Here is a 14,499-nt window from a genome sequence, read left to right as displayed (position 1 = left end):
AAACCTATTGGTTAATATCGTTTTTGCTTATCTGCTTCTGTTACACCTTCAGCAACTTGGCCTTGGTATGCACCTTCACAATTCTTCCAGGAACAGCCATATCCACTACCCCATTCTTCATCACAACCCATCCCATTTAATTAAACACAGAGAATAGCTTGACACCACTGTTCCTCTTACAAACACCTGGACTACAATGAACTCAGGTATTAGAAGACTGCAGAAACTGTTGTTTAGCTCTTGTTTGTATTTTGGCAGCACAGTTTGATTTGGGATGTTTGGGTTCACATGTTGGCACCAATCCAAGCCAATCTGGCTCAACTTCTCTCTTCTTTCTGGCAGTCCTCCTTTCCCCCAGTCCTGCTATCCACTTCCCTTTCTCTGTCCAAAAGCCAGCCTTGCTCAAAACGGGCATCCATTAAAAGTAATTACTTTTTAGACCACATTCCAGGCATACAAGCCTCCAGACATGACTGAAATAAGCAAGATCCTTAAACAAATTGAGAGTTAAACATGTTTAACTGGGATGTTAAACTACTGTGAGCTGTTACTGTGTCTGGACTTTAAAAATGGACCAAGAATCAATATATGGTATGTCTTGGTAGTGTGTTTATCCTATTTGAGCTGGGATATGGTGAGAATACATATTATGTTGACACTTGAATTATTGTCAATAATTTTTGAAGCTTTTTATTTTTATTTTTGAGTTAAATCCAAGACATCCTTTGTTGATATATACAAAATTTATGTAGCACCTGAAAATATAACAATGACTGATTCAGGTTTTCTTCCCTTTAGTTTTTCAGATGCCCAAGGATATATAAAAAGCTTTTACACAATTTATATGTCTTTATATAGTGCACAGAGATAATTTTCTTCAGCATTCAGGGTTTTCTTTTTCCTTTTCTTTTTATTTCCTGTGACAATGCTGATGAAATGGGGAAGATACATGTCCTTCTTTTTTTCTTTTTTTCTTTTTTTTTTCCTTCTTCTTTTCCAAAATTACTGGTAGTTCATGCTAGATTTTAGACACTGGTTAAGACCTGTATGGTGCTGGGTGCTGTAAAAACATATAGAATGGAGCCTTTCCTTTCATCTCAGTTCTGTGCATATGTAGCTCTTTAAAGCAATATAGAAAAGGTTTCAGGATACCGGCTCTCTGTCTTTGGAAACTTGGAGCTTCCAAGACTGTGTATATACATAAGCATGTGTGAACATGTATACAGATATATGAATGAATGCTTTTATCTCTTTATTGTATTGGTCAGTGAAATAGAAAATAATATTTTTTTTTTTACATCACTCATGAACCTTCTATATTTAATTACATGACTCCACTTAATGGAACAGAGCGCACATCACAGAAAACACTCGGGGAGTAGGTGGAACATTGAGTTGCTGACACATCTTGAGACAGACTCACTTTTTGCTCCCTGTGCTGTGCAAGCACCATCTAGTGTACGTCTTAGACCCATCAGCACCAGATGACAAGTGTACACCCATGTAGGTAGTACAAACACAAAGATACATAACCAACTCACTGCTGCTTCATTACACTTCTAACAAGTGGCCAGAGGAAAAAAATCATCATGTGAACCCTATGTGTTTCTCAACCAATTAAATGACTATGTTTCAGTTCAGTCCCATGCAACAGTAATGACTCTCCATTTTTGTGGCTATATGTTCTTCACATTTCCCTCTGTTGTCAGAAAACATCCTGGATACTTTAGCAAGACTTCACACAGTTTGCAACAGACTCTTCAGTAAAAACTTGGACTAGGAACTCACTGCAGAGGTAATATTCCCTTATTTTTCCCAGCAAACAAGATACAATGATCTCAAATATTTACAGCACAGAGACTGAACATTAAAAGGAGCTGGTTCAGATTTTGCCTGTGCTGACTTGAAATGGACAGATCGTCTTCAAAATATCTCTGTATATGATCTGTCTGACTATCACAACAAGGCCTTCTGTGGTCTGAAAACCAGATTACCAGTGCACATGTATGCACAGAGCATCCTCCTGCTACTCGGAGAAGAGGGACAGTGGTTGCTAAGCGACAGAGTCCATACACTTCCCAAAGCAGATAGTCCTCAAATAAACCTATGGGGCTGGAAAAGGTGGTCCCCCACCTGCAAATGAACTGTCACTGTTCTTCAGATCCCAAAGCCTGTGTGTGAAGAAAACCTAATCCTCTCTTTTTAAAAAAGAAAAAACAAAGTTATTCTAAACAAGATCTTCCCCTGCCACCTCCTCCTCCCCCCCAAGTCGACCAACATTTAAAAATAAAACTCAATGATTTATATGTATGAGGTGAAGCTGGTGAAACAGCCCCTTTCTATCTCTGTTAAATGTTTCCCTGGAGCTTTAAGACAGAGTTTCACATTTTCAAAAATAGCATCTAATTTTGAGTTCTGCACTTGCCAGGTGCCAAACTAGAGGCATTAATTAATACTATTCATCACCTATAAAAATCAAGCCCTCCAGCCATGCTTACAAAATAAAACCTCAATGAGAACACAGGTATAAGTCCCTGATTTTGGGAAGTGCAGAGAATTCAACACTTCTGAAAGTCAAACAACTTCAAAGTGATCTACAAAGGGATTTAGGTAGTTACACTCTGCTTAATTTCCACTTCAGTTAGCTCTGCAATTAACTAGTGGAAAGGGGCTAGCATCCCACCCTGTCTCATCTCTCAGCCTTTGACACTCCTTAAATGCCTAAAGGCATGTCTTTGGGTGCCACACACACCCACAAGCCTGGACTATTCACCTGAAGACAGTCTGCTGCCTATTTGGCCTTACAGACTTACTGTTCCTCCCTACGTTGTGACTGACTTCAGCTTCACGCATTTTAATGTCCAGTGCCATGTGAAATACTTCAGCATGACCTTCAGTTTCTGCTGCAGAATGGTGTATGTTTTCTGGACTATTATTTACCAGTCCCACATGGATATATCAGATACCACAGAGTTCCTGAAAAGGCACAAGATATATAGATTTAGGTAACTGAATCATCCTCTAGCTCATACATCACATCTCAGCATCTAATTTCAGGCTTACAAATCTAGAGGATAATTCCTCTCGCTCTGAGGCTTGTTTGAATTGCCTCTGAACATGTGTCTAGAGTCACTGAAAAGCCCTAAACTTCCATACAGAAATAGTGGATACAAGACAGGATGAACAGGAGACCAGAGCAGCAGCTGAAGGTGAGGTAGAGGTGCCTGCTAGAGTGTTTGGGCTAGGTAAACTGCCTCAAATGCAATTATACAACTTCATTTGTGCAGCTGAATAAATTCCCTAGCTCACCTACAGATGTGTAGAAGTCTAAATTAATGTTTTAAACATGAAATTGAGTGATGCCCCAGGGATCAGCTTCAGTCTGAGCAGAACCTTTCTCTCGATTCCACTGGCTGTACTGACCAGACACTCATTTTCTATAGTAGGAATTTAGAACACCTATTGCACATACAGACATGAAGTTTGGTATGCTAGTTTAAAGGGTTGACCTCCATTCTTAGGGTTAGGTGAGGTGACTAAAGTTACTGCTGCATTTACTCATTTAAAAAAAAATTAAAACCAAGTATTTTTCTTCTCTATAGTGACACTGTGTAGATCAGTGTCTTGATGAGATTGTAAGATTGGGTGAAGGATACAATTTCAGTAGTTTAGTGGTGATGTTTATATTAAGAAAGCATCATTGGTTGTTTGACTGATGACAAGGTTCTTCCAAGAATGAGAATATTGCTGTTCCTTCAGAATTTGGGTCAGCTTGCACAATGTTTTGCTAAGTACACAATGGCATGTATTTTGTTTTCCTTTTTTTTGTTGCAAGACCTCCCTGCAATTTCACATGGTGGATAAAGAGAGGGAAAAAAAAAAGCCCTCATTGTTGAAATTAAATTTTTGCAGCAAAGGCTCCAGAGTGATTTCAGTCCATATGTACTGGCATGTACAGTCTTTCCAAAGTGTTTGCAGATCAGGTCTCTGGGGATTCCAGGCACATTTATGTAATAAGATATCAAGAAACAGACTTTGATTTTGGAGGCAGCAGCTACTAATAATTCCTATGAAATTTCTTACCTTTTTTCTTTATTTTTAAGATAAATTTTTCCAGGCAATATATAGCTTCAGGAGACAGTTTTATTTCAATAACAGCTAGATTCTACTGGTTTTAATGTGCTAAGTTTCATGAATGGTAATGTGTGTGAGCTGCTAAAATTACTGTGTCCATATATGTTTTACAGGCTTTGCAATCCAGGTGAGTCAGAACAACTCTTACGCTTTCAATCAGGGCTATAGATACTTCTGGAGACAGAATACTCTTTCATCTTGGTAGCCTCTGCATGTTGAGGAAAAGACAATTTTATTTGCTCTTCAAGTATGGGTTTTGATACCAACAATGGTGAAAATAGGAAAGAGAATCAGAACCTTATTTATGTCAGGAATCTCTTTTGCCTTTTACTTAGCATTAGCAGTTAAATTATAACTCAAATAAAGAAAAAAGGTACCATTAGGGAATTAGGCTGAGATTTTAGAGCAATATTATGGTAGTAGAAGCTCAAATTGATTTGAGTTTCTTACCTAATTCATTCAGACATCTTTAGAAATCTCAGCCTTAATTAACAGACAGGGTTTTTATGGTTTTTATTTAATTAATAAATATAAGGACTGAGGACTATGCCAGAACAGGTATTTAGGTGCTTAAGCCACACCTAACTCCAGCTTTATGAGCTTTAATCTAAAATTCAAACCTTGAAATCCCTGCTGAACTTATGTTTAAGACTGGGAACATCTTCAGAAACCTTAGAACAATAAGAAGCACTTCCTGTAAAATGTTTTCTTTTCTGTCCATACTCAAGAAAACTTCCCCTGGTATGTGAAGAAGTCAAATACCTAGTTAATTTCTTCATCTTGCTCACCTGTTTTGTATCCATTCTCCAGACATGCCTGATAGAGCAGGTGCCAGACAAAAGCATCTAGAAAGTCTTATTTCTTTCTAGGACACCAGAGATTAGAGCATTCCACCAGAAAGTTCATAACCAGGTTCAAGTCTTTCCTGTGCTCTTATTTCTTGCAGGAATATCCTAAGCATCATTTTTTAAAGGAAGAAATTGACTTATTGACATTTTCCCAATGTAATGATGTACCGAGACAGAAAATAAATATGCAACCTGAGTGCAGCGTTTAGAGTAATCCACTGAGGATGGAGGCCTACTTTCTCATCTTCCTTCCAAGCAGTGTTTTAGTATAGTATCTATGGCAGCTAAATATCACATATACAAGGGCTTCACTCCAGAGGGAGGTTCAATATTTTGAGGCTCAAACAGTGAAGAAATTCTCTAAAGCTCAGACTAAAGACTGCACTATAGAGGGATTTACCAAGGGCAACTAATTTGTTATATACCACATTCTTTCTTAAGGCTGCTTTTTGAGTAAAGGCATTACTGTTAACATTTGTAGAGTTTAATTGTAGAAATGCTGCAACATTAGATCTTAAGACTTGGAAATATCCATTAATTTACCCAGGTTCCCTGAATCATTTTCAACCAGATCCTTAGAATGAGATCCTATGCTCATGGAAGCTTATGAGAAAAACTCTTAATTCCCATTTTGAAATTTAAACAATAACTAGACAAAAGACTCTTAGCAAATCTTGCACACTCAGCACTCAATATTCAGACATTCAAGAGCTCAGGTTATCTGTGTACCTGAATTTACTTGTCTTGTAATTATGTCAATCCACAAGACCTTTGGCTCATTTAGAAAGGGCACTGCTCATTTAATGAGCAGTAGTTCTTGGTTAACGCTCATTGTTCCATGTTTAGCCCCAGGTCTGTCTTACTGGATGCTAATCAAACCTTGTTCTGAAAAAAAAGATTCCTTTTCTTGGAAATTTTACTCAGGTGCTTATTATTACAATACCCTGCTACTTCTCTAACATTAATTATTTTCTCAAAACTCCTCTATGATAGATTGCCTTGGCTTTTCAGGTCCAAAGGAGAGGCATAGAGGGACTTAGCAAAAGGGCTTATATGTTAAGATGCTCTGTTGTTATGATACTCAAGATTTCATTGGGTTCATCACAGATGCAATGAAAAAAAAAGTCAGTCAATACCAAAAAGGGCCAAGATTTCAGATTATCACTTATTTAGGTGCTAATCATACCTTTCTGAAGCCAGAATGCAGATCTGATTTAAAATATCTGGATCATTTGTTTTTAAACTCACAGCAAGAGGCCGGCATGGCTGAGTCAAGACCTGCTGGTCAAACTAAAGGGCAAGAAGGAAATGCACAGGCAGTGGAAGCAGGGACAGGTATCCTGGGAAGAGTATAGGAACACTGTCCAGTTGTGTAGGGATGAGGTCAGGAAGGCCAAGGCACGGCTGGAGCTGAACTTGGCAAGGGACACAAAGGATAATAAGAAGGGCTTCTATAGGTACGTGAATGGGAGCACCTGGCCAAAACGGTTTCAGAACACAAAAGGTGAGATGCAGGGAGCTGTCATTCGACTCAGCTCCATCTCGCCTTGGCAGATGCTTACTGATCCCTATCTATGCAGAGATAACTTGGGGGGAGCTGTGGAAATGGCTCAGCCCCGAGTCGTGTCCCACCACTATTCAGTGAGTGTGAGACCAGACATCACAAAATAAACATTGCTATCTGAGGGGCCATCAAACCACCAGAGATAACCATCCCAGATAGTGTAATCCATTCAAGCACAGTCCCGGAAAAAAGATATTTAAGTCCCAAGTTTTGGGGAGAAAATTGGGGGAATCTTCCAAAGATACAGCTGGCCTGTAGGAGATTCTGCCCCCCTTGTCCAGGACGCCGTGCAAGGTAACTTCACGGGAATGAGTGGCCTTACCTGAGAAAGAGAGGGTAAGTGATTTAATAACATATGTATGATGTCTATCATGCTCTAAGACTGTGATTTGTGCGCTCGGTTAAGGTATTCATATCTAGCGCGCTGGTGGTTTGTGTTGTTACTTTTCGGGATCACTTGTTAGGTGGTAATAGTCTATTCTGTGAATTGTTTTGTTCTTTTCCCCTTAAATTGCAATAGTGCATTCTTCCATTGTATCCATAAGAACTTGCAATAGTGGCGTATCGGACCTGTGAGTGAAGTCCAAATAAATTGTTAATTTGAACCTCTCAGTGAAGTCGTCTTCTCTCCGTCACAGTATGTCAGCCAGAAAAAGAAGGTCAACTTTTTTGCCTCCATCTCCACTGGCAACCTCTCTCCCCATACCTCTCGAATGGATGGCCTGTGGGGCAGGGACTGGGGGAACAAAGTCCCTCCCACTGTAAGAGAAGATCAGGTTTGTGACCACCCGAGGAACCTGAACATACACAAGTCTACGGGACCTGATGAGATGCACTCCAGAGTCCTGAGGGAATTGGCTGATGTAGTTGCCAAGCTACTCTGCATGATATTTGAAAAGTCATGGCAGTCAGGTGAAGTCCCTGGTGACTGGAAAAAGGGAAACATTGCATCCATTTTTAAAAAGGGTAGAAAGGAGGACCCTGGGAACTACTGACCTGTCAGCCTCACCTCTGTGCCTGGGAAGGACCTATTGGAGTGGGTCCAGAGGAGGGCCACGAAGATGATCAGAGGGATGGATCACCTCTCCTATGAAGAAAGGCTGAGAGAGTTGGGGTTGTTCAGCCTGGAGAAGAGAAGGCTCCAGGGAGACCTTATTGTGTCCTTTCAGTACTTAAAGGGGGCTTCTAAGAAAGATGGGGACAAACTTTTTAGTAGGGCCTGTTGCGATAGGACGAGGGGTAATGGTTTTAAACTGAAAGAGGATAGATTTAGATTGGACATAAGGAAGAAATTTTGTATGCTGAGGGTGGTGAAACACTGGCATGGGTTGCCCAGAGAGGTGGTAGATGCCCCATCCCTGGAAACATTCAAGGTCAGGTTGGACAGGGTTCCAGGCAACCTGATCTAGTTGAAGATGTCCCTTATAGCGGCCTTCCAGTACCTGAAGGGGGCCTATAGGAAAGCTGGGGAGGGGCTGTTTGCAAGGGCATGTAACAATAGGACGAGGGGCAATGGTTTTAAACTAGAGCAGGGTAGGTTTAGATTAGACATTAGGAAGTTCTTTACAATGAGGGTGGTGAGACACTGGAACAGGTTGCCCAGAGAGGTGGTGGAGGCCCCATGCCTGGAGACATTCAAGGCCAGGCTTGATGAGGCTCTGAGCAACCTGATCTAGTTGATGTCCCTGCTTACTGCAGGGGGGTTGGACAAGATGACCTTTAAAGGTCCCTTCCAACCAACACATTCTATGATTCTAAGTAGACCTTGAGGATTCATGGACTACAGCTCAAAAAAACATTAGAACCAAGATATATGTTTTTCTACAAATACTAAGAAGTAGTTTATAAAAATTTTTGTCTTTCAAGGACAGTCTAGCTTCCAACCATAATGAGTCTGCATTATAGAGAATCACTCATCATATAAGATTTTTCATCACACAAGAATTATCCTGAGAGTCTAGGCAAGGGTTTTAAAACTAGATAAAACCCAGGGATAAGGCTTAGACATGGGTATTTCTTCTCTCATACACACTGAGACGTACTGCCACCTATGCTGGTTTTACTATTTGTCCTTCTTAATCTCTCTTAACACTGGCTCAGAGGTCAGGCTTTGAGAAGCTGTTATTCTATATTACTTTGCCTTGTAGGCAAGCAGGTAGGAAGGAAAAGCGGAGACTTATTATTACTTTGGGTAGGAGTGCAGAGAAAGTGAGGAGCAGCATATGATTATTTCCACCAGCAAACAAGATGGAAACAGGTAAGGAATCATGACTCACAGACTGGCACTGACTTGCAGTCAGAGCTAAGAAAAAATATTAGTCTGACTCGACATGTGTACTGTTCCTGCTGGAACCAAAGTTCTTGGATTTTATTGTTGTTCTGCTTTTCCAAGGGAAAATGAAAGAACTATTCTCAGTCTGAGAGCACTATGATGGCATCCACATCAGCAGTGGGGTGGTTCTCCCTGTAGGAAGGATAAAATTCTCAGTGTTACTGTGCATTGACTGAGGTCTCCTGAGCCTCTGTATAGGTTATAAACCAGAACAAGATTTGTTCCATATTTTAATGATTCACAGGAGGAAGAGAGAAAGGAGAAGACCACACTACAGTCAAGATAAAGAGATGCAGCTCTGCTGATTTTGGTGGTAAAGCAGTGCTGTGACAGATGAGGATATCCAGGAAAAGTGACAAGTGGGTGTCTACAGGATGTTAAAGATTCATAGACTTTGGAAATAAGTTAAATAAATTATGGCAGGCAGATGAATGTTTGAGGAAAACATGCTTTTCTTCAATATTTAGTAACATAAACCCACATACCCTAAACTCATAACTACCAAACAATGCTATTTATCTAAAATGTGAGACATCTTTATAACTGAGCAATCTTGTGCTTCACACTGCTCTTTGTTGTGTATGTGTGTGAGGGCTGGAGGGAGCAAAGAAGGGTTATTTCACATAAATAGCTTAGAGATGGATGTAGGGACAAAAGCACTGATATTTCTGGGTTGAGAGGAGAGAAAGAAAAAAGTTATGCCTGACCACACATGAAAGATGAAGAAATGCACACTGGGAAATGTAGTTTGTGTGACTCTTCTTTTGTATTAAAGGTGTAGGACAACTGAGTTTCCCATATTCTGCACGTTTTACAGCTTATGCCATTTTAAAAGAAATGTATCAAACAATGTGTGTGAGACGATGCAGGCAGGACACAGGAACAACCACACACCAGGGATGAAAGGCAAAGAACAAATTTAATCTCAATACCTCACAGACCGGGGAATCTCCGAAGCAACACCCGGGCAGAGGCATGCAAGCAGGGACCGCGGGCACCACGTTGCGAGAGAGAGTTCTTGTTAGCAAGAGTCCTTGGCAGCGAGAGAGTCCTTGTTAGCAAGAGCGGGCACGGACTCCCTGTTCTTGTTGGTATTTATAAGGTCCAAACAGGCATAGTTTTCCCACTGTGCTTTGATCTTCTTCCACAACAGGCCAGGATTCTCAAGGGGCTAGATAAGGTGTCCCTGAGCCCATCACAGACTTCTGTTATCTAACTGCAAGTGGTTTTTTTGCAAGCACCCGAGACTGAATAACAATTAGTGTGATATATGTGTTTTCCAGTACCCCAGGTGCAAGTCACTTGAGTGTATTTACAATCCTCCTCGCGATCTTCCGTTGCTTTCCCACACAATGTCTAACACATTTTAAAAAAAAAACACCAACCCTCTCAGTCAAGAAGTTAGTAGAATTTTAGGTTCTTTCCTGCAAGAAATTATTAGTGAATGATTTAATATTATGCTATTTCCTGCAGTGGTATGAATAAGCTATTGGATCCATTATGTTACATTCCCTGAATAAAACTTGCTTATTTTTTAAGCAGTAAATTAAAATTTTAATCTGTACTCATGCTGCTTCCATATATGAAGGTTTTGATTAAATAATTTTTTCTAGAGTAGGCAGGTTATTTTCTGAATGCTGTTAAATGCCTTGATTTGGAAAATACACTTTCCAGAAGTAGCCCATGATAAAATTATATATATAATTACTGCAATACACTTGAGTGGAAACATTGTTTTATTTAATAATCCTTCTGGGTCAGATAATAATTTTCACTGTGGCCAGCTTACACTGCTCTAAATAATTTAAACCAGCTCCTTCTGCTATTAGGATATAAGCAAATATTGTATCTTATGTAAAAAAAATTCCCAGCCATCCAGCATCCATGTCTCCAGGATCTGCTTTTTACCTTGAGCTGTGACACGGCAGATATAAATTAGATGTACTCTGGCAGGGGGGTTGGACTAGATGATCTCCAGAGGTCCCTTCCAACCCCTATCGTTCTGTGATTCTATGAGTTATGTTTCTCTGCTTTATGTTTTTCTTATATAATGTCAACTTCTTCACCAGAAACTTCTCCCATTGCTTTTTGAGTTCATGAAGATTGAATTTTCTGTACTTGCATGCTCAACAGTTTTATTTCTTGGGACCTTCACCACCACTTGAAATTCACTCTTAGCCCAAGATCTTGGTCTCCATTCCTTGGAGAGTCTAGAGATCTGGGATGTACCTTTGGAGTTTTGAAACTCCCTTGAGAAGTTCTAGATGCTCTCACCATCTATCTGTAGTTCATTCTTATGTTCATTCTTACGTTGCTGAAGATCCCAAAAAGTGGAAGGGAAGTGGTGCTGGGAAGCTTCCCTGACTTTATGATCCATGACATGCAATCTATTATCTCTCTTCCATGACTAACTAGTCTTACCCATTCCAATTCCTCCATTTGACACCTTTACAGTCTTCTCCCTTCATGACCATTTATACTTAGTGTAATTCCTGTAAAGCACAAATACATTAGTGTAGCCTTAATTGCCTCTCTTCCACCTTGTCAAATCAATCTTTTGTACACAATTTTTTAATTTTCTTTCCTTAATTCTACATTTATCTCCAGTTGTATTCTCCATAAATAAAATGCAGAATGGATTTTAGCAAGGCACCAACAGTTGTTCTCTGACAATGTTTTTCCTTTTTCCTCAAAGATGTGTGAAATATGTAGAGTTGAAACATGTACTGCAGTAAAGCCCAGACTGCATGTCTTATTGAACTACCTGGAACACAGCAGAACTGACTGATTAGACTTTCTTCCTCTTCCCACCCAAAGTAATAATAAGCCATTAGCCAAAACAGTTTTTAAAATATGTTTCCAAACTGTCTTTCTGAAGGACTGTATGAACTGGGATACATTGGAAAGGAGGTAGACAGAGCTACTGGGCTGTTAAAAAGAGTAAAAACATCAGAATTTATTAACTATTTTATATACACAGACACATATTAAAATCCTATATTATGTATATTCACATACATGCATATATTCATATGTATAAATATATAGAAAATAAATATGTATATACTATACAGTATATATCTTTCACTTTTGGGAGGACTTTGCTTCAGGAACCCTTTTTCTAAACTCTGAATTCTGCTTGCATCTCTATCAAGTTTTAAGACAATCCTGTCAGTCATCCAGACTGAAAAATACCTCCAAAGGTTCCCAGAAGACATAAATTCTTCTTCAGCCTAGCTATAGGAAGTCTAGTTCTCCACTGTACTACTATATAGAATTAATCACAAAACACTGCTTTTGCCATAGTGACATTGCCAGTATTGAAAAAGGGATTTCTAAAAGGAAGGATGAAAGCAAAGTGCTCTCCGCATCCATCTGTAGTTTAGGAGGTTCACAGAAGTGTGAATTGGCCAATTCATCTCCATGAAGTATTCCCAGTTGAATGAGAAAACTGCATGGAGATGAATTTAGTCTGAAGCAGCAGCTTTTAAATGTGTGAACTGCTTCAGTCACCTGAGCTGTTTCTATTATTGCTGCCTCAGAAGCATCAATGCTTCTGTTCCTATGATGTGCGCCTTGCATATGCCCTCTTCACCCTGCCCCTGTCTGAATGCGGGATCCTTGATGGATGAAGTTTCAGTCCAGAGGAATGGGTTTTGTCTTCTACCTGGGAGACAATGTACGGAGAAAACAGGAGGGCTCAAACCCCTTTCAGAGGTGAAAGATGCCCCAAAGCCAGTTGGAATTCGGTACTGGGGGGGAGTGCGGAAACTAGGGAAATTAGATGCCTTCATAGAAGGAGGCATTCCCAAACTCATGGTTCATGCAAGAGTTGAAACCAACAAGGATCACGCATACAGTGACAGATTCATATTAATGTCCCTGAAATGCGTAATTTCACATTCCCCCTCTTTTTCTTTTTCCTATCCCTGCTCCTTCCTCCAACCTGAGGCTGCAAATCCATTTGTTTCTCCCAGATCCTTTCTTCTCTTATACTCCTGCTCACCTGGCACATTTCCATAGCAATGTGATGAGTTTCTGCAGAACTATCTGCAATACTCCTAATATATTCTCACCACAGGCACACACACTACCCTGAAACAGTCACCCAAGTCAGTCATTCTTCTAGCATTTATGCTAGAAGTAGACATTGAAATTATCACCCATGAGCATTCAGCAATGATAAATGTCCAAACCAGGTCCTCTTAAGCCAGAAATGTCAAATTGAAACTGAGTGACTTTTAGCCAGAAATTCTACTTTCGTGAACTTCATTCTGTTCAATATATTGAATATCTGAGACAAACCTACCAAAACCCATCTTTTCTTTTAAACAGTATTTCCAAGATTCCCTACAGAATTGAATGCTTGTTTCTGCACTCTGGCTTGGATAAAAGTTGAGTATGTAAAAAAATCAGAGTGTTGTTTTAAGCTCCAAGGTAATTAAAATAAATCTTACAATTTGTTAAAATAAGAAGAAAAGCTCTATTCAGAGAGAGGAGAGCTATCTTAGGAACTTCTTGCTCAAGTATCTGCAAATCTGAACCACAAATCATCCTTTGCAACCATAAAGGAACACAAAATTTCAAAGGTGTATGAGCAGTCTTTTCTATTGTAAAGATCAAAGAATAGACAACCTCTAAAAATAGCTTTTCAGCTTCAGTCCCAGCAGGGTTAGTTTACCTCAATACTCCTGTTTGGAGATATCCAAGACTGGGAACAAAGGCAGAGAATTTAAGAAGGGAGGGCAAGCACATCCACTTTGGGGCACTGAATTTCAAAAGAAAAGTTGAACAGCTGAAGGGAGTCAAGGGGAAAACAAGCACAATTTCAGAAAACATTTGCTAGGAGGAAAGACTGAACAGCTTGCAGTTGTTTTGCTGGAAGAGTAACAGCAGAAAGAGCTGATAACCTTCAGCTATGTAGACAGTGCTGCAAAAATGAAAGAAATGATTTATTCATGGTGTCAGAGATCATAATAAGGCAATATTTTTGAAACCTTGGCAAAGATTACCTAGGAGTCAGTGATACTTTCCTCACTAGAGACCTCTGAAAATAGATTACACAAAAAGCAATGAGGAACAACATATATACTGATAATCTTGTTTGTATAGAAAAATGATGAACTAGATAATAAATTAAGATCTGTTCCTTCTCTCCTGTAAGTACCTAAGGCAAAGATGGAAAAGCAAACATCACAGTTAAGTGAAAGACTGCGTAAAAGCAGAAAGGAAAAGGATGCTCAAAATATGTACAGTTCATCCATTTCCAAATATAAAGCCACAAAGTAGGAACAAAGATAGAGTCATGACTCTGAAATGTGGTGAGAGATGAAAATTTGGGAACTGCTGTAACATGCACTGCTGTTTGTGTCCTGAAAAAGTGAAAAAGCACGTAGTACATGCAGTTACCAGAAATGCAAAAGCTTCCAGGGAAGGAACGGTAGCTGCAGCATAATCTTGGTAGATCCAGAGACTCTCCACATGCACCTCCTGCAAAAGAGAGATGTCAGTCACTGAGCAATTTTTATCTGCTCCATGGGGACAACATCCCTTTCTACTCCGGATAAATTGTGTTGCCAGCCACAGTACAGTACCAGCAACACTGTTAAGCAGCAATATTA

This window comes from Rissa tridactyla, chromosome W (genome assembly GCF_028500815.1).
Source record: "Rissa tridactyla isolate bRisTri1 chromosome W, bRisTri1.patW.cur.20221130, whole genome shotgun sequence".
Taxonomy (NCBI): domain Eukaryota; kingdom Metazoa; phylum Chordata; class Aves; order Charadriiformes; family Laridae; genus Rissa; species Rissa tridactyla.
Note: the sequence above shows the minus strand (reverse complement) of the source record.